Source organism: Spermophilus citellus (assembly GCF_964194105.1).
Source record: "Spermophilus citellus genome assembly, chromosome: 13".
NCBI classification, from domain to species: Eukaryota; Metazoa; Chordata; class Mammalia; order Rodentia; family Sciuridae; genus Spermophilus; species Spermophilus citellus.
The window spans coordinates 8,018,425-8,046,276 of NC_138193.1; the positions used below are offsets into that span (position 1 = coordinate 8,018,425).

General features: G+C 39.9%; 2 long non-coding RNA genes across 2 annotated transcripts in view; one reads left to right on the forward strand and one right to left on the reverse strand.

Annotated features, from left to right (window-relative positions):
- Positions 1-13,574, reverse strand: part of LOC308632292 — a 29,741-nt gene extending 16,167 nt beyond the window's left edge. The window contains exons 1-2 of the long non-coding RNA XR_014018494.1: positions 13,431-13,574; positions 2,760-2,876 (exon numbers count right to left, since the gene is read on the reverse strand). This is a non-coding gene — a long non-coding RNA (uncharacterized lncRNA). The remainder of the gene's footprint in view (positions 1-2,759; positions 2,877-13,430) is intronic.
- Positions 1-27,852, forward strand: part of LOC308632288 — an 827,867-nt gene that overhangs the window by 104,179 nt on the left and 695,836 nt on the right. The window lies entirely within an intron of this gene.

A 27,852-nucleotide genomic window follows, 5' to 3' on the forward strand; every position in this document is an offset into this window, starting at 1 on the left:
TCTGGGTCATACAGCATGCAAGCATTCAGCTTTAGGGGATACTGTAAAACAGACTTTCAAGGAACTGTACCAATTTATACCCCTACTAGAATTATATGAGAATATTAGTGTTACAAAGTTACTATTGTTTTGCTTTTAACTTTGGTCATTCTCATGAGTAGCTATCAGCATCAGATCATAGCTCTGGGATAACTAATGCTATAAAGTACATTTTCTCATTAACTAGCAATTTAAACAGACTTTTTGAAATGTGCCATTTAAATTCTTCCCCCAATTTTCTCTTTTTCTGCTATTGTTTTAAAAATTAGTCAATTGCTTAACATGAAAGATAATTCTGTATAGTGTCCAGTAATATTTTGTAGTTCTCGGTGATAATGCCTAACAAATCTTTTCTAGATTTATCTTTTGTGTTTGTAAAGAGTGTCTCTTCTTGAAATTTTATCTTCTGTAATTTTATGGTAATATACATATAAAAATTATTTCCCTCTAAAAACAAAACAAAACAAAACAGTGTTTCATTAGCCACTACTTAAAAGTGAAGTTTGGGATCTGAAACCAAACTTTTTATTAATATTAATTAATATTAATTTATTATTATTAATATTAATTCAAATATTACCATATTAATACAAATATTACCATTTCCTTTTTTGCATGTAAGAAAATTAATAATGACATAATATTTTCTCCTTTTTTTGCCTTTGAGCAAATTCTTCCAATTTGCCTCCAGAATTCTGGTTGATAAGGTAAAAAATTCACAGAATTTATTCAGATGGGGTAAAGAAGCCACTTTACACAAGGCTCCATATATCAAAGACATTCATTCATTCAAAAATACTTATTGAGGGCCCATTGTGTTCTTGGCAGTGTTCTAAGTACAGTTCAAAGCAAGCGAACCAAATGAAATTGTATCCTTGTGAAAATTACTCTCTAGTGCTGAGCAAAATGAACAGGAAAAATATATAATATGGGGCTGGGGATGTGGCTCAAGCAGTAGACATTCGCCTGGCATGCGCAGGTTCGATCCTTAGCACTACATAAAAACAAAATAAAGATGTTGTGTCCACCGAAAACTGAAAAATATTAAAAATTTCTCTCTCTCTCTCTCTCTCTCTCTCTCTCTCTCTCTCTCTCTCTCTTCTCTCTTTGTTAAAATATATATATATATATATATATATATATATATATATATATATAGTATGTTAGCTGGAGGTTTTAAAAATAAAACTGGCAAAGTTAATGAGGATGAAACAGAAGAATTGAAAGGATCTCATTTTTTGACTTTCTCAAAATTATACCCTGGGACTTCCCAGTAATTGTCCTTTTTGGTCAGCTGATAGCACCAACCTGTTTGATATGCAATAGGGAACCAGAAAAGGACAAGGAAGGCCTCTGGCCAGCTACTCAACCCAGTCACCTCAAGGCCCATTCTCTTGGCTAGCTAGGCAGCAGACTCCCTGACACACAAATCAGTATCCCATCAATTTTAACTTGAATGAATGGAATCACTAGGCCACCCCCTCTAGACTGCTGAATGACTAATGGGAACATCATTTTACAAATAAAAACACATCAGATTAATTCAAACTTAAATGCAGTGAAAGAGAAATAAAATCATCCTCAGGGCCCAACGGACCTGGAGAAGAGGAAAACTGCAACTTCAGCCTCCTATATCCTGGCATGTAGGAGAAGGGAGATCATGAACTCTAGCTCCCTCCAACCTTCCATGAGGAGGAAAGGATTTTCACAACTCCTGTCCTCTCTAATTACAATGTACCACCTAAGGGGACAGGGCATTGGAGGAAGTAAATTTCACTGAGGATGATCACAGTCCAGAGGCACATGCTCACCAAAACACAAAGGAACAATCCTAGGACCACAGAACGTTCCCTTCCTACATCTCACCTACATATTACTCAAGGCCTATGTACCTGAATTCTTTTAATGGGCACATCATGTCCAGATTTCAAGAAAAAAGTATAAGGCAAAAATCACAGCTTGTAGAGACAGAGCATTATCAGAAGCCAGACTCAGATGGCAGGGAATTATCAGACCAGGAATTTCAAAAAACTGTGACTCATAAGCCAAGGCTGATGATCTGCTTATTTCTGCCTATCTTAACCCAGATCTGCAGGAAAAGGATGAGGGAACTGAAAGCAGGGCAGGCACAGGGAAGAGAAGAGACCTTATTCGTATGAGAAGAAAATACACCTGGCAGGTGAGGGAGAGAAAATATTTATTGAAGGGACATGAGTAACTAAATATAAATGAAACCTGGGAGGGTCAGGAGACCTACAAATCTCAGGGTATAACCCATTCTTAATTTGTGTATATAGTTCACTAGAGGAGAACCAGTGGGGGAAAAAAAATGACTGAAGGCTAGTCTGGTGTCTGTGTGTTCATTACATAGTCTAAGACTTTAAGTTGTACAGGAGAGTGAGTGGAATGATTGAGTTTTTTCCCATTTAGATGTCAACATGACTTGGACAGCTTTAGTGAAATAACCAAACAAACGCTGTTTAGTATTGCTTCAGTGCAGATGTCTTCGGACCTCTGCTACACGTCCATAAATCTTTCGTTCACTAGATAATCATGGTAGTATACCGATTAGAATATTCTATAAGCCAGAGAGTGAACATGTTAACCTAGGAAGAAAATATCCTTTGCAATTACACCCCAGTGACAGGAAAGACATGCAGTCTTTGGAATGGGGTTCTTTAGATATCCTATGCAATTGTACCTGCTTTTAAAGAACTTACATATGTCAAGGGCTTGGCAGGGCCTGGTGATTCAGCATGACCTGCTAGCAATGTCAGTCCATTGTTGCCAGCATAGGGACCCATGGTCTTCCTAGCTATGTCAGTGAGATCCTGTTTCTGTAGAACAGATATCAGAAAAGTATTTGTCTGTTGAGCCTCACTCTCCCATACAATGCAACACCTATTAGAATAATTGTAGCTCACAGTTTGCACAAACTTCAAATTTTATCCCCAATCCAATCACACCTTATTAGTTTCTCTAAAGTCACCCCCACCCACAGAACTGTCATCGCTGATCACTACCACACTTACTAACGAGTGTTTGCTTCCGCTCCCCCATACCTGATCCCAAGATCTTTTTTATTCCACAAAAAAGCCAGATTATCTTCTTAAAACATATGTAATATCATGTTTCTCCTGTTTAAAGCAACACAATTTCTTCTGATTTCAAAGGGAATCCAAACTCCTTAGCTCGACATTCAATGCCCGAGTGGCCTGGCTCACTTTCTCCAACTGCACCTCCTATCATGCTCCACTTGTCACTGTTCTCTATTCATCTTGGACTTCTTTCTCTTCCTCAAGCCAAGTTCTCTGTCACCCATATCAGTCAGGATCCCAAAGAAGAATTCAAAAATGGATGCTCAGATAAAGATATAACCCGTAAAACCAATATAGATATTAGTCTCCCAGGGTTAGCAACATCTGAAAGCCATTCTCATTCTTAGGCCTAAAAACAGTATTTTGTGTTTATTTACATATGCCCTGTCTTGACTGCTAGTTCAATAAGTGAGAATTGTTATGTCTCAATTACAATCGCACGGCCCTCCCTCCACCCCAGAGCCTAGCACCATGCTTAGTGCAAAAACCATGCTTAGTGCAGAGTAGACACTCTGTAATGCAGTCTACTTGGACTGAAATTTGATACACAATAGCTTCTCCTCACTTTTCCTGTTCTATCTCAGGGCCACATCTACTAGGAATCAGTTGTGGGATTATCTACTCAATCCCCAATCACTGGAAGATGTGAGTCTGACTGGTGTCAGCAGCTCATTATCACTCTACTACAAGTGGAGGTTAAAGATTACCTCATCTACACCTGCTCTGTATTTATATCTCAACCCAGAAGAGGCACCCTGCCTGATGATCACTGTGTCTGAAACCTTCCCGCATGCTACAATACCCAAGTTCTGTTTCTTTGTCAATCCTTTAGGGAATATGCAGAGCAGGACCAAATTTTATCTTACAGCACCTGATCTAGATCATGTGGCTTCTCTGACTCCTTTCTCATCTTTAGTTGATTATTAAACAAATAAACAAACAAAAAAATACCTCACAAAAATGGCATGACAGCTTCTTTTTTCTTCAGGCATATTAAAAGCTAAATCAATTTAAACACAAAGTCATCTAAGCTTGAACTTGGTCCTATAACCATGGACAATCCCACATGATTAAACCAAAAAGTCAACCTAGAATTGTTAGAGAAATTAAATTATAGCTGATTTCACATAAGATCCTTCAGTTTGATAAAGATCTCTGTGTGGCTGTACTTCATGTGAACATGAACAAGTAACTCCTTGAATGCTTTGAACAAAATCTCTAAGTATAGGAGTTTATGAATTCATATGTCAATTATCTTCAAGATAGAATTATACCTCTCCTGGAGTTATCAGTCTATAACTTAATATTTTCATCTTCATAGAAGGGTACATGGCCGACTGAGTAAAATCTGAATACCAACAAAAGGTTGTTTATTGGAAAAAATTAACTGTACCTTAAAAGCAAGCACACAATGGCCAAGTCTTATAGCAGCAGAGATCATCATTGTTGAAATTACTAAGAAATGTGCCCAATTATATCAATAGATAGTGGCTCATCCACAATGGAATGTTGGTTTAGTATGAATGGCTGGCAGTCCTGCCTTTCTAACAACCCTGTCATGATCATGTGCTACTCTGATCAGCAAGCTGTGACCCATGGGTCACATCCACCTCACCACCTCTTTTCATGCCCACACACTTGCTCCTTCCCCTTCCCAAAACTAATGCCCAATTCCCACTTCAATTTGTCTCGAACACATTTTGTGATTTGCACTTCATCTGAATAAACAAATGTTTTTCTTCTCCACCGTCAAATCGTAATGACTACAAAGAGGAACTGGTAAAGTTGATTACACAGTGGATTGGTTGGCTTCAGTTGGAGAAAAAAGAATCATCTATAGTGAACTTGAATAAATAGAATTTTACTCTCATACTGACAAGTACACATTTTCTACTCCAAATAAAACTTGAGTCATAACTTCAAAGTCCTAATAGGAAATCTGTGCTTTGAACTGCAAACACAACAAGAACCACTTGGGGGAGACATTGTGTGTGGAATCCACTTTAGATTTTTTTTTTTAAAGCCATCTCTCAACAAGTATATAAAATTCTTAAATTAAAATGTGAGCTTAACTGATGCTATCTCAGAAATTTCTAATGCCCTCTGCTGGTTATTTTTGGAGTCCTTTAAAGGTCTAGGAAAAAATTTAGACTATATAAAAATTTGGACTATATAAATGAAATGGTTATAATTAGCAGGTTCCCAGGTATCCTTGAAGTCTCTTCCACCAAATGTTAGGTCATTCAAAGGGATTTATACGGTGGCTGGGACCCAAAGCAGTCCACATTTCATGCCAATTACAAGTGTCAGCCATAAACACAAGGTGTGATTTGATCAGTGATATACCAGGTCTCTGGCCAAATATCTACACATCTCTTCCTCCCTAGCTACTTCCTTTATGGAAGGTTTGAAAAGCCAGGTGGGTGGTTCTTGCCAACTTCTGTCACTGATAGGATCAGCTTATCTATCTCATTGCTGAGGTTTTCTTTAATCATAGGAGATACATGGTATGCTTTCGCATGAGGCTTATAAATTAATGTGCTAATTCTTTCAACAAATATGCATTGACACCCCCATTCATAATGTAATGTAGCAAACACTTCCCCAGACACAGAATGAATTCTAAACAAGACCAAATCCTTGACCTCAGGAATCCTTCCTTCTAGGAAAGGCTGAAGAGAGATGTTATATAAATAAACCAAACAAAGAAATGTTTTAAGAAGGGTTGTCTTGGAGAAAATAAAGCAGTGTTCCGTCTACAGAATCGTAGGGATGAGGTCCATCAGAGAATGCATCTCCAAGAAGGTGAACTTGAGAAACTTAAGTGAATAACAGTAGAAAAGCTAACGAATGAGGCTGAAGAAGTGGACAGGAACATGAGGAACTGCACTTTCTTTTACATGTTTTGAGAAACCTTCATAGGATTGGGACAGGAGAATGGCATCATGTGACTTGAGTTGTAAACATATCACATCGATGGCAGCATGGAAGACAAAGTGAGCAGGTGGTGTGAAAACAGATCCGTTCAGGGGGCTCTCCTAACGGTGGCTGGACTGCAGTAGTGTGCAGGGAAAGACTTAGCAGTTGGTTTCAGCAGCTATTTTAGGATTAGTCCTATATATTGTAGAGCAAGGAAAAAGACAGGAATCAAGAAGGACTCCAAGGCTTCTGGTCTGAGTGCAGTGGTTGAAGTGGCCACATTTCTGCCACCTGCCCCAGAAGACTTTGTCCCATATCTATTCCTCCTGAACCATGTACTGGCTCAGTGCAGAACACACAGGGACAACAAGCACATTGGGTGTGAAGTATGAATAAGTGTGGGTGGTGGCTGTAATTTCTGAGCTTTGGTCTAAAATTGTTTTTTCTTCATTCAGAGAAACTTTTTTCCTTATGCAATCTGCTTGCTCTTCTCTCTTTACTCAGCTCCTCTTCACCTTTCAAGGCCTGATTCAATTTTCACTTCATGCCTTCTTTATTTGCACTCCCTCAAACACAGAATAGACCCTGCACACACACACACACACACACACACACACACACACACACTGCTCTAACCATTTGAGGGGTAGCCAGGAGCTCCACTTAAGTGCACAGGTTGGCAAGGATTTTATATAAATATTTTAATGTTTGTTGGCCTCATTCAATCCCCATCATATATCATTTGGTTTTTTTACAATCCTTTATGAATCAGAAAACCGTTCTTGATTCATTAGTCATAAAAAAGCAGGCCTGGGTTGACAACCCCTGGTGAAGAGTATGGTCTATGTAGACTGCTTTGGATCTTAGCTCTGGTACTTCTTCACTTGGGTCCTAAGACCATCATTCAAACTCTCTGTGCTTCCCGTTTTCTGTTGGGAAATAATTCCGTAAGGGTCACTCTCATTTCTGTACATCTTTGCTCCACATTATGTTTTTAAGAATATTTGTATAGAAAACTTTCTTTATTTTGCTTCTAGCATAAGGAGTGGCTTTGTTTATCATCCATATGATAATGATAGTATCTCCCCTCAGGAAGACAGAAGGTGTGCTGGAGCCAATATAGAAGATTTGGTTTCCTGAGCTCAGTGTTCCTTAGCTATGGCACAAGACCATGGCATGTGTATTTGTGAATCTGAAATCTATGACACATGCTGTGCCTTGAGTAATAAAGTCCTTTGTCTCTGACGCAGAAATCTCACATCTTTTGCCAGGTTTCCTACAACTTGGTAGCTTGTAAGTAAAGCAAAATCCAGACCCTTCACAGTTCTTGACATCCTCATGAAGAGAATCTGCCTCATAGGATCATGCTAAAGATTAAATAAGCTAATATATTGAAGCTTTCACTGAGAATAGTTCTAGGCACAGTTTAAAATCATGTACATTTCAATTATTATTAACATTATAATTCTTTGTACTTGTACCTTATAGAAAATTATCATAATTCCATTGATATACTCATTTTGTAATGTTTTGTTTCTTACTCTTTACTAAATTATACTTTCTGAGGGCAGGAGCCACTAACAAGCATTCAAAATATTTACTGAAAGAAAAAACAAATGTCTCCTAACTTCTGCTCCATAATTTTCAACAATTTGTCTTTCTGAACTAAGTGCTGGGACTTTAATTTGTAGCATATTTTGAATTTGGCCACATCTAGACTATTTATAACTCATTTAAGGTTTTTTCTGATTCTGTTTTAATTTTGAAGAATCATTTCTTATTATTTTAGTACTTCTTTTTCAGAGTAGCCCACAATATTTGAGGGTATTATATAGCCTCAATCATTTCTGGGAATACTAAAGAGAATTTAAGATATATGGTTTCCTATATTAGCTGTTTCCTTGGTAGTTATTTAGTGTTGTTGTTCTTAGTTCTTCCCTTACTACTAACAAATGTACGATGATTTTGTATTACCTACTCAATTTTACAAATAAGAATTATTTCTAGACAGTATACTGAAGCCTCTGTGTCATCCACATTGGAAAACTGGATAAATGCAGAGCCACAGCCCTGGTAAGAGAACGGCAGAATGTAGCTAGGAACTTGCTTTCAGAATGTGAGACTCTGTGCCTGTTTTGGTAGCTAGAACTGAACTGTCTCTGGCCCCAGTATTCATACTGACATCCCAACCTCAAAGGAGGCCTATACCCACAACTAGTTAAAGGCAATGTGCTCTCTAACTACAGCCTGGAGGAGCACTTATTGAGCCTGATGCAGCTTCAGGAATTTTGGAATTAACCACTCCACCAATTGCCCGACAGACTACACTTACCCACTGCCTTCTCCTCCCAATTCTCCTAAAAACTCTGATTTTGAAAGGTTTTTAAGAGGTCTTTTTCAAAAGTGCCTTCCTCTATTCTATTGTTTTTGAGGGTCTTATGAGTCCGCATCTGAATATCAGAGAGAACATTCTGCCTTTGGTTTTGGGGATTGGCTTATTTCACTTAGTATGTTAGTCTCCAGTTCCATTCATTTACCATTCGTTTACTGTCTTGCACTTATTTCTAAATAATATGGAAACTTAGAGGAGTAGCAAATATAAATAGAAGTAAAAAAATTTGCTGACATATTGTCAATTGTTGAAACAGATGATGGATATACATGGATGTGGAGACGTCTGGGATAGAGAAGAGAGATGGTTGGATGTAACGACAGATACATGGATACATAGATAGGTTAATGGAAGGTATGCCATCTCCTTGGACATGTTACCACAGTGGAACAAGGGCCTAAACAAACAAGAACATAACTTTTGGAGCCACACTTATAAGACATAAGTGAAATGAAAATATCACCTAAGAGTACCTAAAGCAGGAGTGGGTCACTTAGTGAGCCAAAGGGGATATGACAAAATGAGAAGCACTTGCTGAAGTGCAATGAACTGAGGAAAGTCTTCTCTTTACTTCCTTAGACTTGCATTTAATGTTCACATTATGGACATAATGATGACTAAATGGCAGATTCAGAGGTTTTATAAAGAGCAGCCACAACAAACCTACAACTAACATCCCACTCAATGGTGAAAGACTGCTTCTCTCCACAGATCAGCTCAACACGAGAATATGCACTCACGCTCCCGTTCAGCTCAATATCAGAAGTCTAAATCTGGGATAAAAAAGAGAAAAGAAGTAAAGCATCCCCACTGGAAGGAAAAAATACAACTGTCCCTCTTCACAGATGACACGATTAACTGTATCACTATCAGACACAGGAAAATCAATAAGGCAAAGGACACTGAGTCAACTGAAAGGGTGCTCCCACAAGGTCATGGTAGACCCTTCCTGATCTGTCAGTTGGATTCGGCTTTTGCATCCCCATAAGAAACCAGGTAGAATGGAAAAACAAAACCAACAAAAAACCACCCTAAGGAAGAACCTCCGAAATAAATCCTCTTACACCTGACAAGTAAGTTTAAAATTTACTAAGGTCACAGGATACAAGTGGTTAAAAGCAATTTTTCATGGAATTCTCACCTTTCTGATCATCTTTCAAGCATAGGAACTCTCAGGTTTTCATGTGGACAACCTTTTCAACATGTTATACAACTGAAACACACAGTGCTAGCCATGAGCATAGTAGGGCTTTTCATAGGTCAGGAACTCAAGAAGTTCATTTGATTCTGCCTCAAGCAGTCACCACTCAGCTCTAAACGAAATGTAACATCATGCCTTGTGACCAGCATGGAGCCATTCTCTCCCTCTTCACCACGAACCCATCTTTCCTCCTCCATGTTCTCTGTTCCTCTGCTTTAAAAAGAAGATTGAGGTTTGGGGCAGAGGTTTGACTTTCTGAAGGAAGACTAGAATTCCATATGCTCCCATCTGGATATGGAAGAAAACTTGAAGAATCAAGGCTTCAAATTTATAGGACTGTTGGAAAGACATCTAAACAGCATACCTGATTTCTTGTGGGAATGGAAAACCCAAATTCTATAGTGTCAGCATTGGTTTGCAGTGGAGGAGGGAAGCTGAAGTGACCTTGTGAGAGGGCCCTAGGTTGACTTCATGTTGCTATGTTGTTTTCCTGTATCTGCATGTTATAGAGGAACCTCTAGATTATGCACTTGTACTTTTTTGTCCTATCAGTGCCAATGGGTGAGTCAGGATTCAGTGCAAATGCCTGTTTCCTCAAAAGTCCAAAACATTTGGGCTGGGGATGTGGCTCAAGCGGTAGCGCGCTCTCCTGGCATGCGTGCAGCCCGGGTTCGATCCTCAGCACCACATACAAACAAAGCTGTTGTGTGTGCCGAAAACTAAAAATAAATAAATAAATAAATATTAAAAATTCTCTCTCTCTCTTAAAAAAAAAAAGTCCAAAACATTCACCATGGAGATGGTGTGCTGTACATTGGCAAGTCAGAAGCCCTGAATGCCACTGAGGCTGGCTGGTAAACTTCAGCAGAATCTCTAGGCCTGATACGAAGTAAAGTTTCTTGATGCTATGTTGACTAATTGAGCAGATATACACTGTTTAATCACTCTAGCAGTCAAGGAAAGACTGGGGTCTATTTGCCCCTTACTACCACCAAGAGGGATCTCAAAGATGTTGTTAAGCTCTTGGGGTGCTGAAGACAATATCGATCCATCTGAGATCCCAGTTGGTCCTTTATTACTGGCCGCCCCATAAATTAGTATCTTTGGAGTGAGGTACAATCCAACAGGCTTCACCGCAAGTGGCATAGCTCTGGCTACTCAGTACTTTGGGCTCTCCACACCCCTCACAAACACTTTGAGACAAATATTTCCGTAACTGAGGATTTTGTTGATGAGAAACTCTGGTGAAGGGAGGGAGTTTCTACCTGGTATTGTATTTGGACTCATTGCCTCCCTGGTATGGATACTAGGTCCATCACTTTAGAAAAGCAACTTCCAGTTTGCTATCGGGCTCTTATCCAAATTGAATACCTGACTTATAAAGGCCTTGTGAATCTCCACAAGGTGATTCCCATTTTGGATGGCTCCACTCAGACTCTGAGTGACAATATGTGAAACGAAATGGAATATTCAAGAACACAGCTGCCTGGCCCCACAAACACTGTACTTAATACTAAAATGAGGCATCTCTCTGCGGAAAACCAGACATCCCAGGCAGCTAAGTGAGTCATTTCACTAACTCGAGGAGGTTCTCAAATCACACTGGACTACAGTAACTTTTCCACCTCAGTGCCAGTTCTGCCAAACCAAAACCATATGTGATACGTCTACTCAGCAAAGAGAATCCAAAGCCCTTCACAGAGCTGTGGCCAGTATTCTTTGATGAACTTCCTTACCTGTTTTCTAAGTATTGAGCTGTTGCCAATGGTCTAGACATTTGGTCTACAACTATGAAAACTAAAGTCTGTCAGATTAAAGACATCCCTTCATTCATACCTGTGACTACAGAAAGAAATCACAGTAATTAAACTGTCCAAGACCATCAGGTAGGAACCCATAGGAAGGGCCCACTCTCTGATGAGACTAGCCAGAATCAAGCTGCCCACTGAGTCTACACTGCCTGGCTGCTACTCTCTTGCTGCCTGGATCTATCATCAAACCCAGAAATGACAAGAAGTCTACCAGAAAAAATGGAAGGACTCCGCATTTCTGCAGAGGCTGCCAATGAAGGCCAGACTATGGTGCCTGCTCAAAGTTGCTATAATTTTCTTCTGGCCGACTGTTGACTTCAGACTTTGGACACCTTCCAGGCAACTGGTGGTGTTTAATCATCACCATTACTTTTGGTGATGACCAGTACTTTTTTTTTTATACTTTTTCAGGTTATGGTACAATCATTTAAGTTTAATCTGTCAACTGAAGTCTATGACCTCTAAAACTATATGTGGCATATATTTGGTTTACTGGACAAATTGCAATCTGATCATGGTACACTTTTTTTTCCCAAATCTACTCCACATGGGCTGATAATCAAGACTTTCATGGACCTTCAATGTTCCCTGACATCTGTCAGCATCTAGTATTATGGACCATTGATGTAACTTCCATCAAAATCAACATAAATAGGTTATTAATTGCCTCCTTCATCTCATGGTCTATGCACCTTGCTCAAGCATTGGTAACTAAATGCAGCTGTCCCCAGAAAGAGATAATTTCCTTCTAGTAGCATTTTGGGTAGAGATCAGGATGAACAGTTTGGCAGTTTTTCAAAAGACAAACATATACCCACCATAGAATCCAGCAAATCTCACTCTTATCTATTTATCCTATAATTAAGAACTTATGTTCACACAAAAATCTGTACATGAATGTTTAGATGCCTCTCTTCATAATCACCCAAAACTAGAAACAACCCCAAATGTCTTACAACTGTTGAATGAATAAATTGTGATACATCCATACAACAAATATTCAGCAATAAGAAGGAACAAATTATTGATGAAGGAAACAGTTTAGATGAATCTCAAAGGCATTATGCTGACAGAAAGAAGCCAGTCTCAAAAGTTTATATACTGTTTCAATTTATATGATGTTCCTAAAAGTTCCAAGCTATAGTGATGAAGAAGAGATCTTGTACACCAGAATGAGGTATGAGACAGGAGTGTGGCTATAGCAGAGTAATGTGGAGGAATTTTGAGGATGAACAAAACTTTTTCTATAATCTGATTATGCTGCTAGTTGCATGAGTCTCAATGTATATGGAAACTCAAAGAACTGCAAGCCAAAAGAAAAGTTCATTTTACTGTAAGTCAACTGAAAAAAACGTGAGGGCTGTACTCTTCAAATATTCATTACATAAAAGACCAAGAAAGGCTGAAGCAATATTCCAATATGGAAACCTGAAGAGATATGTCAAAAACAATACCCAGATCCCACACTAGAAGGGAAAAATGATAAAATGTCCTTTTTATTAATAGAAAAAAATATCCTTGACGTTTTAGTTCTAATGTTTCTCAAAACCTGGAAAACATTGATTAGTGATCTTGAGTTATGGTCTCTTGATCTTTTTCTACATCAGTAGAACAAAGGGCAACTTACTTGTGAGAAGAGACAGGAGAAATTTCTCTTTCCATCTCAGGCTTTGAATACTGTCTGGAAAACCATTCATCCACTTTTATTTAATAGTATTTTCTATTATAAAAATGTTAAAAATTTTGGTGGCTCTTAGGACTTGATTTTTTTAAATAACTAAGATTATTTTTCTAGTCCCGTAGAGAAGTTGCTCATTGTACACACTGTAAAATGTACAGTTTTATAGGCATTTTCTCAAGGTGTCTCACTATGGAGAGATCTTTTTTTTTTTTTTTTAAGTTGGAAAACCCTTCTTTCCCAATTATTCTGTACACTGTTAAACAGAAAATCCCAATTCTGACTCACTTACCAAAATGAATTTGGCTCACTGCTCATAGGTGGACCTGGGCTCCCTCTGTGGTGTCTCTGTCCTGCCTTTTTCCTCTTAGCAATTTTGTCTTCAGGCTGCCTCCTACTGTAGTGGCAAATTCTGCCAGCAGCAATCAGAGCTACTGTGTTTCTTCAACCATATTAAAGGAAAATAAACATTATCATTATACCAAAATATTAAACAGAAGTACCCAACCTCACTGACTGTACATCCTACTACATCTGTTATCCATGAACCAACCACAAACACTAGGGATGCTACATACTGTAGAAGAGCAAGACTAGATGATAGACATCTGCAGTAGTCTTTCTCTTTTAACTGACACTTTCTTTAACTGATATAATCAGCTACCATCTATGTGATCCATATCGTGTGCTGCCTCTTCGCATCCTTTTGGCTATGTCAGACAACAGGGAACTGAGTTATCTTTCCAGGTGACCTTAGTTATGGAATTGTATGGGGAACACTCATGGAAGGTCTGGGGTGAGAGCAAACTCTTCAGCACTTCAGCAGGAAGGCTGCTTGGGGAACTGGAGGGCCCATCAGGGCACAGCAGCAGCTCCAGGGACTCCAAGGCCCATCTCCTGGGCAGCCTGGGAAGCGAGGGTCCTGGGCTTTCTTTTGGTGTGGTTTCTCTTAGGTGCTCAGTCCCAGCACCCTGGGAGACTGTTTTCTACCACATCGCTGACTGCACAGCGCCACCACAGGGCAGTGCTACCCTGAGTGTCCTGCCTGCTTGAAGGAAGGTCCCACTTCCCGACCTGAGGCTGGGGCCCACTCACAACATATGCCCAGGAAAGCCCTGGCCAGCAGCTGTCAGTCCAGGAGGCCCTTGGAGGCGGTCCCCCAAAGCAAGAGGAGTGGCAGGGCCTTTTCAGGAGCCCTGTCCTCCTGGGCAGCAGTCCCATCCCCCTGGCCGAGGCCCATTTCGCACGGGAAAGCCCAGCATCCAGGGCCGCGTCCACTCGGTCCCACGGCCACGAGGGGCAGCCGCAGGCCTCACTCCTAGGAAGTTGGGGACAAGTGAGGACGGTAGTCAGTTGCTGTCCCACCCTAGCTCACCAGCTGAGGTGACAGCGCGGCTGGCGGGGCGCCAAGGACCCCGCCCTCAGCACGCAGAGGCTGACGCGGAAGCCAAGTGGGGCCGTCGCCAGGGAGACGGGGGCGGGGCCTATGCCAGGGCGGGAACTTGGAGCCGCGGTCGCGCGCAGCTCCGTGTGGGAGGAGCCGGAAGTAGCGCCCGCGGCGGGGCTGCAGGTCCGGGGGTGGTGGGTCCGGCTCCCGGGATCCCAGAGCGGAGGAGGTGAGCTGCCGGGAGCGGCCCGGGTCTAGATGCCCACGCGAGGGTGGGACCCGGGAGGACTCTGCCGCCGCCCTGGAGCCTGGGTCCCGGCTGCCTGTCCCCTGGAGCCGCCGGGGCGGTCCCCACAGCGCCCAGCGCGGACCCCGCGGTCCCGGTTCTCACCTGAGGGCTCTCCTCACGGAGCTGCTGGTCACAGCGGGTGGGTTTTGATCTGCAGGGTCCTGTTCAGGACGCGGTGGCCTCGGCCGTGTGGCCTTTGCCGGGGACCTCAGAGGAGAAGAGGTGGCCTGACCCGCAGGTCCCTGGAGAGTGGGAAGGTGATGGAGGAGCCCAGTGTGACCTGGGGAGCAGGAGGCGGTTTAAAACACAGACCCCTCCGGGTATTTCAGGTTTCACTGACACACTCACACGTCTGTATCCTGTTTTTTTCTTTCTCTTTCTTCCTTAACTTCCTGATTTACAAACCCCTTCTTGTTTTCTTCCTGGTCCTGGCTAACACTGTCAAGAAATCCTACAATTTTTCGAGCATTAACTGAAGCAGTCTAATTTATGAAGGTTTATGTGTCGGTGTAGTGGAAAGAGCAGTGACTTAAGGTAGGGATCAAGGAACCATCCTGCGGGCTCTGGTTACTATATTAAATTAGAAACAAGAGAAGGGAATCAGATCATTGTTATGGCCCCATGCAATCAAAATGTAGCATTCAGTGATTCCAAATGGCAGTGGTTTATTACTCAAATGTAATGATTGCATGCTAAGTTTATGGCACTTGCCTAAGCATTTCATTTAGTCTTCATGGTAACCATGAGATAGTACAGTTGTTTGTCTCATTTGACAAAGGAGAAAGTAGTCCACAGGAGCTAAGTAATTTTCAAATGTGGTGAAGCCGGTTTTTTTAGTTAAAGCTGAAATGTTTCCTCCTGATGCATCTTCTTGTTGTAATTGTGCTTGAATTTTCACGTGGCCAGAGACTTTTGTTTACCTTGGAATGGAATGAATTTTACAGCTCTAAGGAATTTTAAGTAGCATTAGTTTTAACCCCTCATTGTACAGTTAAATCAAAATCTAGAAAATGTCAGTTTGTAACAACAGTATGTGTAAGAGGTGGGGACAGCTTTTTGCTTAATAAATAACTGAGAGTGAGTTGAAGTTGCATTTTCTGATTTTAAAATATGGAAAAAAGTATGTTGTTTGGTCAACTTCAAGATTTATTCAAGAATTTTTTAATTTTTATTAGACGTTATGCTTCTTTTTGTGGCACACTGGAAACATGAATGAGAACAGGTTGGTGACCCCTCCACCTTTTTTTTTTTTTGGTAATTGGGATTGAATCCAGGGGCACTTAACCACCACATCCCCAGTCCTTTTTTATGTTTTGTTTAGGGACAGGCTCTTGCTAAGATGCTTAGGGCCTCCCTAAGTTGCTGAGACTAGTTTTGAACTCATGATCCTCCTGCCTGGTCTTCCTGAGCAGCTGGGATTACAGGCATGTGCCTCCACAGCAGACAAGTTGGTGACATCTTTCAGCCAGAAACATTGCCCAAGAAAGAGATCATCAAGTTTGCCAAGAAGCAAATGATTCTGTTACAGAAAGGGTGTTATCAGGGTGACCGGGCACAGCTTTGCATTCCTGGAGTCCTAGTCACTCTGGAGACTGACAAGGAAGGATCACTTGAGCCTAGGAATTTGAGAACAGCCTGGGCAACTTAGTGACACCCTGTGTCAAATTTGAAGTAATAATTATAATGAGGATAAGTGAGAAAAGAGAGGAAGGAGGAAGTAACTATTATTTGGGCTGAAACAGAGTTGGACATGTGATGATAATTGCTAAAGCAAGATGATGGGTACATAGAGATTAATCATACCATTTTCTTCTACTATTTTATTTCTTCTACTATTTTATTTATTCCATAAATAAAAAAGGAAAAGAGAAGGCAATATCATTGTTTAGGTCAAGTTAATATTTCTCTAAGTGTCTCCTTCTTAAATATGTTCTAGTTTATTGGTTTTGGAGGGTCTTTTTAGAATGTGTTTATCCATTTAGTATTTTTCATTTCTGGACTGAAATCTTTTAAAATTATTTACAATTGGAAAAAGAAATTTAAAAACTTAAAACTGTTGCTGGAGGAAGTGATGATATTATTATGGTAATGAAACAGTTGTGAATATTGCTTTAATTTTTCTTTGCTTAGGGGAAGTATCATATGATAAATAGAATTTCCCTGAGGGCTGTCAGTTTACTAGAGACTACCTGGCTTCTATTCTGTTCTTCTGCTTCCTCTCTGCCCTTGATTAAGTTTTTACCACTCTAGGTAACTGGAGAAAAAATTAAAACGGGGTTAATGACCTCTAAATGCCTTTCTATGTGAAATGAACATTCTTTCCCCTCTTCCTCTCACAATCTCCCTTATTATAGAGGAGTCCAGTTGAAATGTTAAAGACACAAAGTTGCACACCCAAACATATAGTAAGAGTCCTTAAGTAAAGTTATAAAAGATGGCCATTCCAGGAAATCTGGAAATCTTAGTCTTTTTCCCATTCTTCCCTGTCCCTCTCAGAGAAGTTGAGCATGCTCAGAACTTTAGTGACCTGTAGAAATATAATCTGCACCTACATCTCCATCCATAGATGTGACTACTAAGATCTGACCATTCTATCTCCTGCCTGGGGAAAAAATCCTTACACATTTTACTTGTCGTCTTCTCAAACGGAACATGACCAAACCCTCTCCTCTGGGTGAGTCCACAACACCACTGGGTCTTGTGCCTTTTGGCTTCAGAGCTGCTTGAACTTTCCTTTTGCCTTTATCTTCCATCTGTATCCATCGTAAGACCTGTGGTCGCATCACTGTATCCCTCAGTGCGTCCTCTCTCTCTCTCTCTCTCCATTTCTCTGTCTCCTGCCTCATAAAGCCTCTGTCACCTTCTGTTTTCATCCACTTGTTTCCTAGGTCTGCCGCACCATTTCCTGTGAACTGGCCTTTGGTGATGTTCTTCTAAACTTCTCCACTGCTTTCCTGCATCACCCCTGCCTCCTCCCATTTGATATAGTGTCTCATCATTCACTTTCTGGTTTGTCTGTCTCTTGTGAGTAAAGCACATCCTTCAGTGGCTTCCTAGCAATCAGTATGTAGGAGGTAAATTATTACCTTGTTTAGTATTTATAATGCCTTTATTCTATTGTTTGAGTATGGCTCTAAGTTGATATAGAAGTCTGAAGTTTTCTACATGTGTTTTGATTTTGTTTTGTCAAGCAGTATAGTTTCAATTGTTGGAATACTTTCACATAAATGTCCAGAGGAGGGCAGTCCTAGAGCTGGTTTGGTCTCCCAGTGGTGTCCTGAGGACACAGACTTCCCTCCTTTTCTTGTTTCTGCATCTTCATCCTGTCAATCTGGGAGACCAGGGATCTTAAGTTTTAGTTTTATAGTGTCTATTCAGAAGGTGGGCAAAGAAGAAACAGTTGACCCTAGAGGTTGAAGGAAACAGTCTACAGAATATGCCACAAGACTTTTGGGGATTCTGTATAGAATTTCATTTTCATTTTCTCTAAGAAAAAATGTCATTGGCTTCTGATTTTTCTACCACTGTACTGAAATTTGTATTTAGTGATTTAAATGTTTGATTTTAAAGAGCTCATTATTGTTTTTAAATTAATAAATTCTAATTAGGTGTATATGACAGCAAAATGCATTTTGATTCATTTGCACAATTGCAGCACACCTTTTCATTTCTCTGGTAGTACTTGATATAGCGTCACACCATATGTGTGGTCATATGTATACCTAGGGTAATGATGTCCATCTCATTCCACCATCTTTCCTGTGCTCATACCCCCTCCTCCCCCCTCTTGTCCCCCTTTGCCCAATCACAGTTCCTCCATCTTTACCATGCTCCCCACCCCACCCACCCATTGTGGATCAGCATCCACTTATCAGAGAGAACATTTGGCCTTTGTTTTTGGGGATTGGCCTACTTTGCTTAGCATGATATTCATGCTAACTTCATCCGTTTACCTGCAAATGTCATAATTTTATTCTCTTTTAATGTTGAGTAATATTCCATTGTGTGTGTGTATGTATATATATATATATATGTGTGTATATATATATATATACACACATATACATACACACACATATATACATACACACACACACACACATATATATCTCACAGTTTTTTTATCCATTCATTTATTGAAGGGCATCTAGGTTGCTTCCACAGTTTAGCTATTGTGGATTGAGCTGCTATGAACATTGATATTCCTACGTTACTATAGTATGCTGATTTTAAGTCCTTTGGGTTTAGACCCTGGAGTGGGATAGCTGGGTCAAATGGTGGTTCCATTCCAAGTTTTCTAAGGAATCTACATACTGTTTTCCATATTGGTTGCACCAATTTGCAGTCCCACCAGCAATTTATGAGTGTGCCTTTTCCCCCACATCCTCACCAATACTTACTGTTGTTTGTATTCTTGGTAACTGCCTTTCTGACAGGAATGAGATGAAATCTTAGAGTAGTTTTGATTTGCATTTCTCTAATTACTAGAGATATTGAACACTTTTTCATATATTTGTTGATTGAGTATCTTCTGTGTAGTGTCTGTTCAGCTCCTTAGCCCTTATATTGATTGTGTGGTTTGTTTTTTGGGTTAAGTTTTTTGAGTTCTTTATATGTCCTAGAGATATGTGCTCTATCTGATATGCATGTGGCAAAAGTTTGCTCCCAAAATGTAGGCTCTCTGTTCACTTCAATGATTGTTTCTTTTGCTGAGAAGAAGCTTTTTAGTTTGAATCCATCCCCATTTCTTCATTTCTTGATTTTATTTCTTGCACTTTAGGAGTCTTGTTAAGGAAATCGAGGCCTAGTTGCCACAGTCTGGCTGGGCACAATTCAGGAGCCACTTGTCAAAAGAAACGAACTTTATTTTTAGAACACACACACCACACCACACAGCTCCTCATGAAAAACCCTCAGAGCCCAACTGCCACCACAAGCTTCCCACAAACCTCTCAACCTCCCCCACTCCTCCTGCTCTTGAGGCCAATTGGCTGGGTCGCATGGGCGGAGCCAAAAAAGTCCCCCAATGAGCAGCTCCATGGTCTGAAAGGATGGTGAAACAGCCCAATGAGCATCACCGCAGAGGAGCCAATCAATTGGCAGCTAGAAGTTTGCTGGGGCCGCTGTGAGCCAATCATCAGCTGGCAGCTGGAAGTTTGCTGGCAGCTGGAAGTTTGCTGGGGCCCATTGGGCTGTGGCTCTCAACACCTAATCTGATGTGATGAAGATTTGGGCCTAGTTCTTCCTCTATTAGGCGCAGGGTCTCTGGGCTAATTCCTAGGTCCTTGATCCACTTTGAGTTGAGTTTTGTGCATGGTGAGAGAGGGAGTTTAGTTTCATTTTGCTGCATATGGATTTTTAGTTCTCCCAGCACCATTTGTTGTTTTTGGTGCCTTTGTCTAGTATGAGATGACTATATTTATGTGGGTTTGCCTCTGTGTCCTCTATTCTGTACCCTTGGTCTACATGTCTATTTTGGTGCCAATGCTGATTTTGTTACTATAGCTCTGTAATATAGTTTAAGGTCTGGTATTGTGATGCTTCCTGCTTCACTTTTCTTGCTAAGGATTGCTTTGGCTATTCTGGGTCTCTTATTTTTCCAAATAAATTTCTTGATTGCTTTTTCTATTTCTATAAGGAATGACGTTGGGATTTTAATTGGAATCACAATGACTCTGTATAGTGCTTTGGGTAGTATGGCCATTTTGACAATGTTAATTCTGCCTACTCAGGAGCATGGGAGATCTTTTCATCTTTCAAGGCTTCTTCTATTTATTTCTTTAATGTTCTGTAGTTTTCATTGTAGAGGTCTTTAACCTCTTTTGTTTATATTTTATTTTTTTGTGAAGCTATTGTGAATGGGGTAGTTTTCCTAATTTCTCTTTCAGAGGACTCATCACTGATGTATAAAAATGCTTTTGATATATGGGTTTTGATTTTATATCCTGCTACTTTGCTGAATTCATTTATTAATTCTAGAAGTTTAGTGGTGGAGTTTTTTGGATTCTCTAAGTATAGAATCATGTCGTCTACAAATAGTGATAGTTTGAGTTCTTTTCCTATTCATGTCCCTTTAATTTCTTTTGTCTAATTGGTCTTGCTAGAGTTTCAAGGACTATGTTGAGTAGAAGTGGTAAAAGAGGGCATCCCTGTCTTGTTCCAGTTTTTAAAGGGAATTCTTCCAATTTTTCTCCATTTAGAATAAAGCTGGCCTTGGGTTTAGCTGCTTGTTAAATTTGGTTTCCTCATGTTGTCCCTGAGTTATTTTATATTCTTTTATTTCCAATGTTTCTATTTGGTTCTTTAAAAATATTTCTAACTCCTTATTGAATTTCTTATTCATAGCTTTTATGATGTTGAGTATGTTCCTAGTATCCCTAGATTTTCTAGTGTTTTGAATGTGAAATGGTGCTGTATTTTGTCAGATGCTTTCTCTGAATCAATTGATGTAATCAAATGATCCTGTAAGTTTATTGATGCGATGAATTATGTTTATTGATTTCAGTATGTTGAATCCCTGCATTCCTGTAATGAACCCAACTTGATCATGGTGCAGTATTTTTTTAAATATGTTTTTGTATGCGATTTGCCAGAATTTGTTGAAAATTTTTGTATCTATGTTCATCAGGGATATTGGTCTGAAATTTTCTTTCCTTGATGTGTCTGTGCCTAGTATCATCTATCAGGATGATACTAGCCTCATAGAATTAGTTTAGAAGAGTTCTCTCCTTTTCTATTTCATGGAATAATTTGAGGAGTATTGGTATTAATTCTTTTTTGTAGGTCTTGTAAACTCAGCTGTGAATCTGTCTGGTCCCAGGCTTTTCTTGGTTGGTAGGCTTTTCATGGTGTCTTCTATTTCCTTGCTTGACATTGATCTGTTTAAATTGTGTATGTCTTCCTGACTCAGTTTGGGTTGATCATGTGCCTATAGAAATTCTTGTAAGATTGTTCCCTTACTGGTATGAAGTGACATTCTTTGTCTCTTCTGATTTTTTTGTTTGAAGTCTCCTTTGTCACATATCAGAGTAGCAACTCCTGTTTGTTTTGGGGTTTCATTTGCATGGTATTTCAGTTTATACGTTTTCACTTTCAACCTGTGGTTGTCTTTGCCTGTAAGGTGCATCTCTTGCAAACATCATATAGTTGAATCTTGTTTTATAATCCATTTCTGCCATTCTATGTCTTGTCTTAATTGGAGAGTTGAGACAATTACAGGGAGATATTTATTAATTCCTACTGTGTTGATTTGTTTATCATATTTAATTTGATCATGTTTCTCATTTATTAGCTACTTTTCAAATTAGCTTTGTTCATTTTTGAATCTCAGGGTTCGTTTTTCATTTCTTCTGTGTGGAGTATTTTATTAGGTTCTGTGGTGCTGGTTTAGTTGTCATGAATTCTTTTGGTTTCTGCTTATCTTGGAAGGCTATTATTTTGCCTTCGATTTTGAAGGATAACTTTGTTAGATATAGCAGTCTTGGTTGACAATTCTTTTCTTTCACAACTTGGAACACATCATTCTAAGTCCTTTGGCTTTTGGAGTTCGTGCTGAGAAGCTGGAAGTGATTCTGATAGACTTGCCTCTGTATATGACCTGTTGTTTTTCTCTTGAGGCTTTTAAAATTCTGTCCTTGTTCTGTGCGCTAGGTATTTTCATTGTAATGTTTCATGGAGATGTTCTTTTTAGATCTTGTCTATTTGGGATTCTGAATGCCTCTTGTATCTTGATGTCCATCTTATTCTCAAGATTTGGAAATTTTTCGATTGTTTTTTCCCTGAATCAGTTTCTTTATTCTGCATCTTACAACCCTTCTCCATGCCAGTGATTTTTAAATTTGGTTTCCTCATGTTGTCCCTGAGTTTTTTTATATTCTGATTGTGCTTACTTATTTTTTTTTTCTTTAATGTTGTCTGAATGTTCAAGACTGGCCACTTTGTCTTCTAACTCTTGAGAATCTGTCTTTAGCATGGTCTACTCTATTAGACTTTCAACTGAACATTTTATTTGATTTATAGTGACTTTTATTTCCAATATTTCTATTTGGTTCTTTTAAAATATTTCTAACTCCTTATTGAATTTCTTATTCATACCCCATACTCACCTTTTCAATGCATTCAGTTATTTTTCTGCGTTCTCTTGGGATTCATTCATCATTTTTATAATGATTATTTTAAATACCTTATCTGATATTTCATCACCTTCAATATCTTCATGGTCAGTGCTGGTGAATTATGAACTTTAGGATGTGTCATGTTACCTTGGTTTTTCATATTTCTTTATTCCTGTGTTGAGTTTTTTTCTTCTCTTGGATGGTATTTCTCTTCTACCCTTATGTGTGGGCCATTTTAGGGTACATTCTTTAGTTGCCAAAGTATCCTAGAGTGATCTAGATTGAGACCTCTTAGTAGGTGTGGTATCCATAGCCTTTGCATTATTTCTGTATTTTTGCTGTAGCAATGGATGTCCATAGGTGGGACCTGGGGGCTCAGCCATAGTTGTTTCTGCTTGGGGCCTGGTTGTTAGTTTTGGTCTCTGTCTCTTCTATTCTTTGTATTAAAGGATGCTGAAGATTGTCATTAATTTGTGTAGGGAGCAAGGTGCACTATCTTTTGATTCAATTTAATTCAGTATCAGAATTTCTACTCTGTGAACTTGTACTGCCCTGTGAGGTTCCCAGCACCCCTCAGAATAGAGCAAAACTAACAATAGCAACAACCAATGTGAATATATAGCAATGATATATAGCATTAAAATAAATAGCCAGTCCCTACTATGACAGCTACAACACTAATTACCACACACACACACACACACACACACACACACACAAACACAAACCAAGGATGGCAGAGTCAGCAATTGTCAACAGTAAAGACAACAACCATGAACTAGATCTGACTTTAAAGCAAACATCAGGTGTCAATTATGTAATCCACAGCAGTAATAATTGTATTGGTACTAATGGTTGGGGAAGGAGTTATATAAATCAGTTCTAAAAGATGGTTAAAATATAGTTAACTAAGAGAAAAGAAAATGTTAGGAAGGTAGAAAATAATTTGCAATTTCAAATAATGAACAGAAACAAGGCAGAAGAGATGTAGCAGGTGATGGTTGCAAGGAAGAAGAAGACAAATAGAAACAAAGTGAAGGGGGAGAGTGAGTGAGTGAGTGAGTGAGAGAGACACAGAGAGAGTGAGTGAGAGAAAGAGAGAGAGAACAAGAACAATAGGATTAGGCTGTTAGCAGGGGAAGAAAAGAGAGAAAGAGCCATAAAACAAATAAATGAAATCAAAACAAGACAAAACCCCAAAGCATACAAACCAACCCCCCCCCCCTTATCCTCAAAGGACAAGGCAAGAAATAATAGGTACATTTAAAAATGGTAAAAATGAAAAAAGAAACAAGTAAGTATATATGTCCCTAACCCAGTCAGCACAGCAAGAACACACACAGACAGTAAACAAGAAAGGAATGAAGGTAAAGGAAATTATTCTTTTATTTATTTATTTTTTTAGTTATAGTTAAACACAATACCTTTACTTTATTTATTTATTTATATGTGGTGCCGAGGACCAATCCCAGGGCTCGCACGTGCTAGACAAGTGTTCTACCACTGAGCCACAACCCCAGCCTGAAAGGAAATTATTCTTAATGAAAAATGAGATGTGGCTCAAGTGGTAGCGCGCTCGCCTGGCATGTGTGCGGCCCGGGTTCGATCCTCAGCACCACATACCAACAAAGATGTTGTGTCCACCGAAAACTAAAAAAATAAATATTAAAAATTCTCTCTCTCTCTCTCTCTTGCTCTCGCTCTCGCTCTCTCATAAAAAAAAAAGAAAAAAAATGAGAATCATCTCCACTGATGTGATCAGAATAGTCAATGAGAATGGATAGTCACTGCCTATGTCCAACTCTTTTTCTTTCTGTTTCTTTTTGAGCTATTTACTGAGAACCAAAGTAAGGTCTGGGGGTTGTTAACCTCTTTCTCTTTTGATGTTGCTCTCTGATCTGTCAGTTGGAGTAGCCTCAGACTGAATCTGGTTGAAATAAGTCTCACTTCCCTTCTTATCAGCATGAGGTAGGATGGGATGGGAATTACTCTCAGTTGGAGTTTTGTCCTCACAGACCAGATCAGTGCATTCCCAGGGTGGGCCTACTGCAGAGTTCTGAGTGAGGTGGTGTTGAGTTCTAATCAGGCCTCAGGAGCTTGGTTGGGGGGGTGTCTCCTCTGGAGAGATTAAACAACACACCCCTAGGGCCTGGCAGTTACAGATCTCTATTGGGGGTCTAGATCTCAGAAACCTCCCAGGAATTCATTGAGGACAAGAGAGCCAATCCTCCACACATTCTACTGCTGGGGACCAGCCATCACAGGCTAGTCCCTGATTATATTCACACCCACCTGTTCAGATTCCAGACTCACTTGAGCTTGTTATATGAGCTGACAGACTCACAGAAAAAGTGAGTAGGGCTGCCTTTCACTTTTCCAACTCAAACCCCCCAGGGTACAATCTTCTCTGTGCCTGTTTCACTCACCTTCTGCTATGTACTTCCTAGGCCACCTGATAGGTAGGCACTGTAAGGTCAGGCAGTGGTGACCAAAAAAAGGCTGCTGATTTGGTGCCAGTACCATGCTGTTTTTGTTACTATTGCGCTGTAGTGTAGTTTAAGGTCTGGTATAGCGATACCACCTGTTTCACTCTTCCTGCTTAGAATTGCTTTAGCTATTCTGGGTCTCTTCAAATTAGTGCAGCCAATTTGGAAAGCAGAATGGAGATTCCTTGGAAAGCTGGGAATGGAACCACCATTTGACCTGGCTATTCCTCTTCTTGGATTATACCCAAAGGACCTAAAAACAGCTTACTACAGGGACACAGCTGCATCAATGTTAATAGCAATACAATTCACAATAGCTAAACTGTGGAGCCAACCTAGATGTCCTTCAGTAGATGAATGGATTAAAAAAATGTGGCATTTATACACAATGGAATATTACTCAGCACTAAAAAAGAATAAGATCATGGCATTTGCAGGGAAATGGATGGCATTAGAGAAGATTATGCTAGGTGAAATTAGCCAATCCAAAAAAAACAAATGCTGAATGTTTTCTCTGATATAAGCAGGGTGACTCAAAGTGGGAGGGAGAGCATGGGTGGAAAATTACCTCTAGATAGGGAATAAGGGTGGGAGGGAAAGGGAGGGAAAAGGGGAATAGCAAGGATCGTGGAAGGAGACACTCATCATTATACAAAATACATGTATGAAGATGTGAATTTGGTGCCAACATACCTTATATACAAACAGAGATATGATAAGTTGCAGTACAAAGATATATTAAGAATTGTGATGCAAAAAAAAAAAAATAAGAGAGCTCATATATAATGGCAAAAAATTAAAAAAAGGCTGCTGAACAAGACTTTATTGAGATTTTGCTCCCAGGTAAGACCCTCCAGACCAACAGGGCAGGTCTGGGGAGAAGAGTGTGTGGCTCAACTGGACTGGAATTTTTATTGGGCTTAGGCCAGGAAAGGAGGGCTTGGACAGGAAAAGAGTGTTTTTAGAATCCTTTGTCCTACTATGGTTGGTCGGAGGAGCTTGCTAAGATCCAGGATTGGTCTGTAGACCCTGCTGATTGACAGGCGGTTCTGTCAGTGCCTGATTGGTGGTTCTTTCTGCGAGGGTTGCTTGGTGCTTTGTTCCTCTACCACCTCAAACCAACCTAACAGGCACCTGCCAGGACAGCGTGGCAGTGTTTGCTGTGATCTCCCAGCTCCTCAGCAGCAGCTGTAGTGGGGTTGCTTCAAGATGACTCCCATCTCAGCTCTCCCAGGCCTGTTGGGAAACAGAGAGCATCTTTCAAGCACCAGTGCACAGTGCAGCCTCTGAATCAGCTAAGATTGAAACTGGTCTTAAAAATCAGGATTGGGTCCTTGTTCCGGTCCTCATTGAAGATTAAACACCTGAGAAATGCCAGGCCAAAGACAATGACAATCAATAAAAAATGAACAATCAAGAACAAAGAAAAAATTTTTTAAAAAAAGGTTTACTTAAAGGATAGAATAGAGAGAGAGAAAAGAGAGAGACTCCTCTGGAAATAAGGAGATCCAGAGCTGGTACCCAAGAGAATGATTTTAGGTTTCTTTTCTTCTCCTGTCCCCTCTTCCCATCCTGCCAAATGGTGACTGAACATTGGGAGAGGAGCCATCCAGCAGGTGCCTCTCCCCATATGCCCAGAAAGGCAGGAAAGAAGATGCCCAGGGGGTACTCATTAACATCTCCTTGCTGGGAAGAACAGTTGCCTGGAGGCTGGTAACCTTGGCAACAGGTTTTGAGGAGGAGGAAATGTTCTGGAAGTATGAGCATTTTGTTTCTTCTTAAATTAGCCCCCATCTTCCCCAACCCAATCATTTATTATCTATGCTATCTGCCCTTTGCCCCAGTGAAGCAAAGACAGTTTGTGGGGGAAATAAAACAGACTAGATATAAAATGCCAACCTACCATAGCATAAAATTTGGAGAGGGAATTCAAGGCACGTGTATACTTCCTGAAGAAAACTAAGACTGGCTATCGGTTACCTGCAACTGTTGTGGAGTATAGTATTAAATACTAATCTAGACCTTGAAAAGAAGTAGAGGGGAAAGAATCATTGAGCACTGAAAATCAAAAGGGTCCAAATGAAGGAAGAGGGTGAGAAAGAAATAAGTGAAATAGGGCAAGTCAAAAGTCCCAAATGTCATGTTAGAAATAGGGGCTGTGACTGTAGCATAGCTCAGTTGTTGAGCATGTCCATAGCTTGTTTGGGGTCCTGAGTTCAATATACAGTAAAATAAATAAGTACTCATCACAATAAATAAGGCCTTAATTGTTCTTTTAGAAACAAAACAAAATTCAGCTAATACTCATTATAACAGACATATCTAAAGCACTCAGAAAGATTAAAAGCCAAATAAAGAATAGATAGACCAGTAAAGTATTAACAAAACAGAGAGGAAAATTCAGGCCAAAACAAAACAAAACAAAAAAAAAAACATTA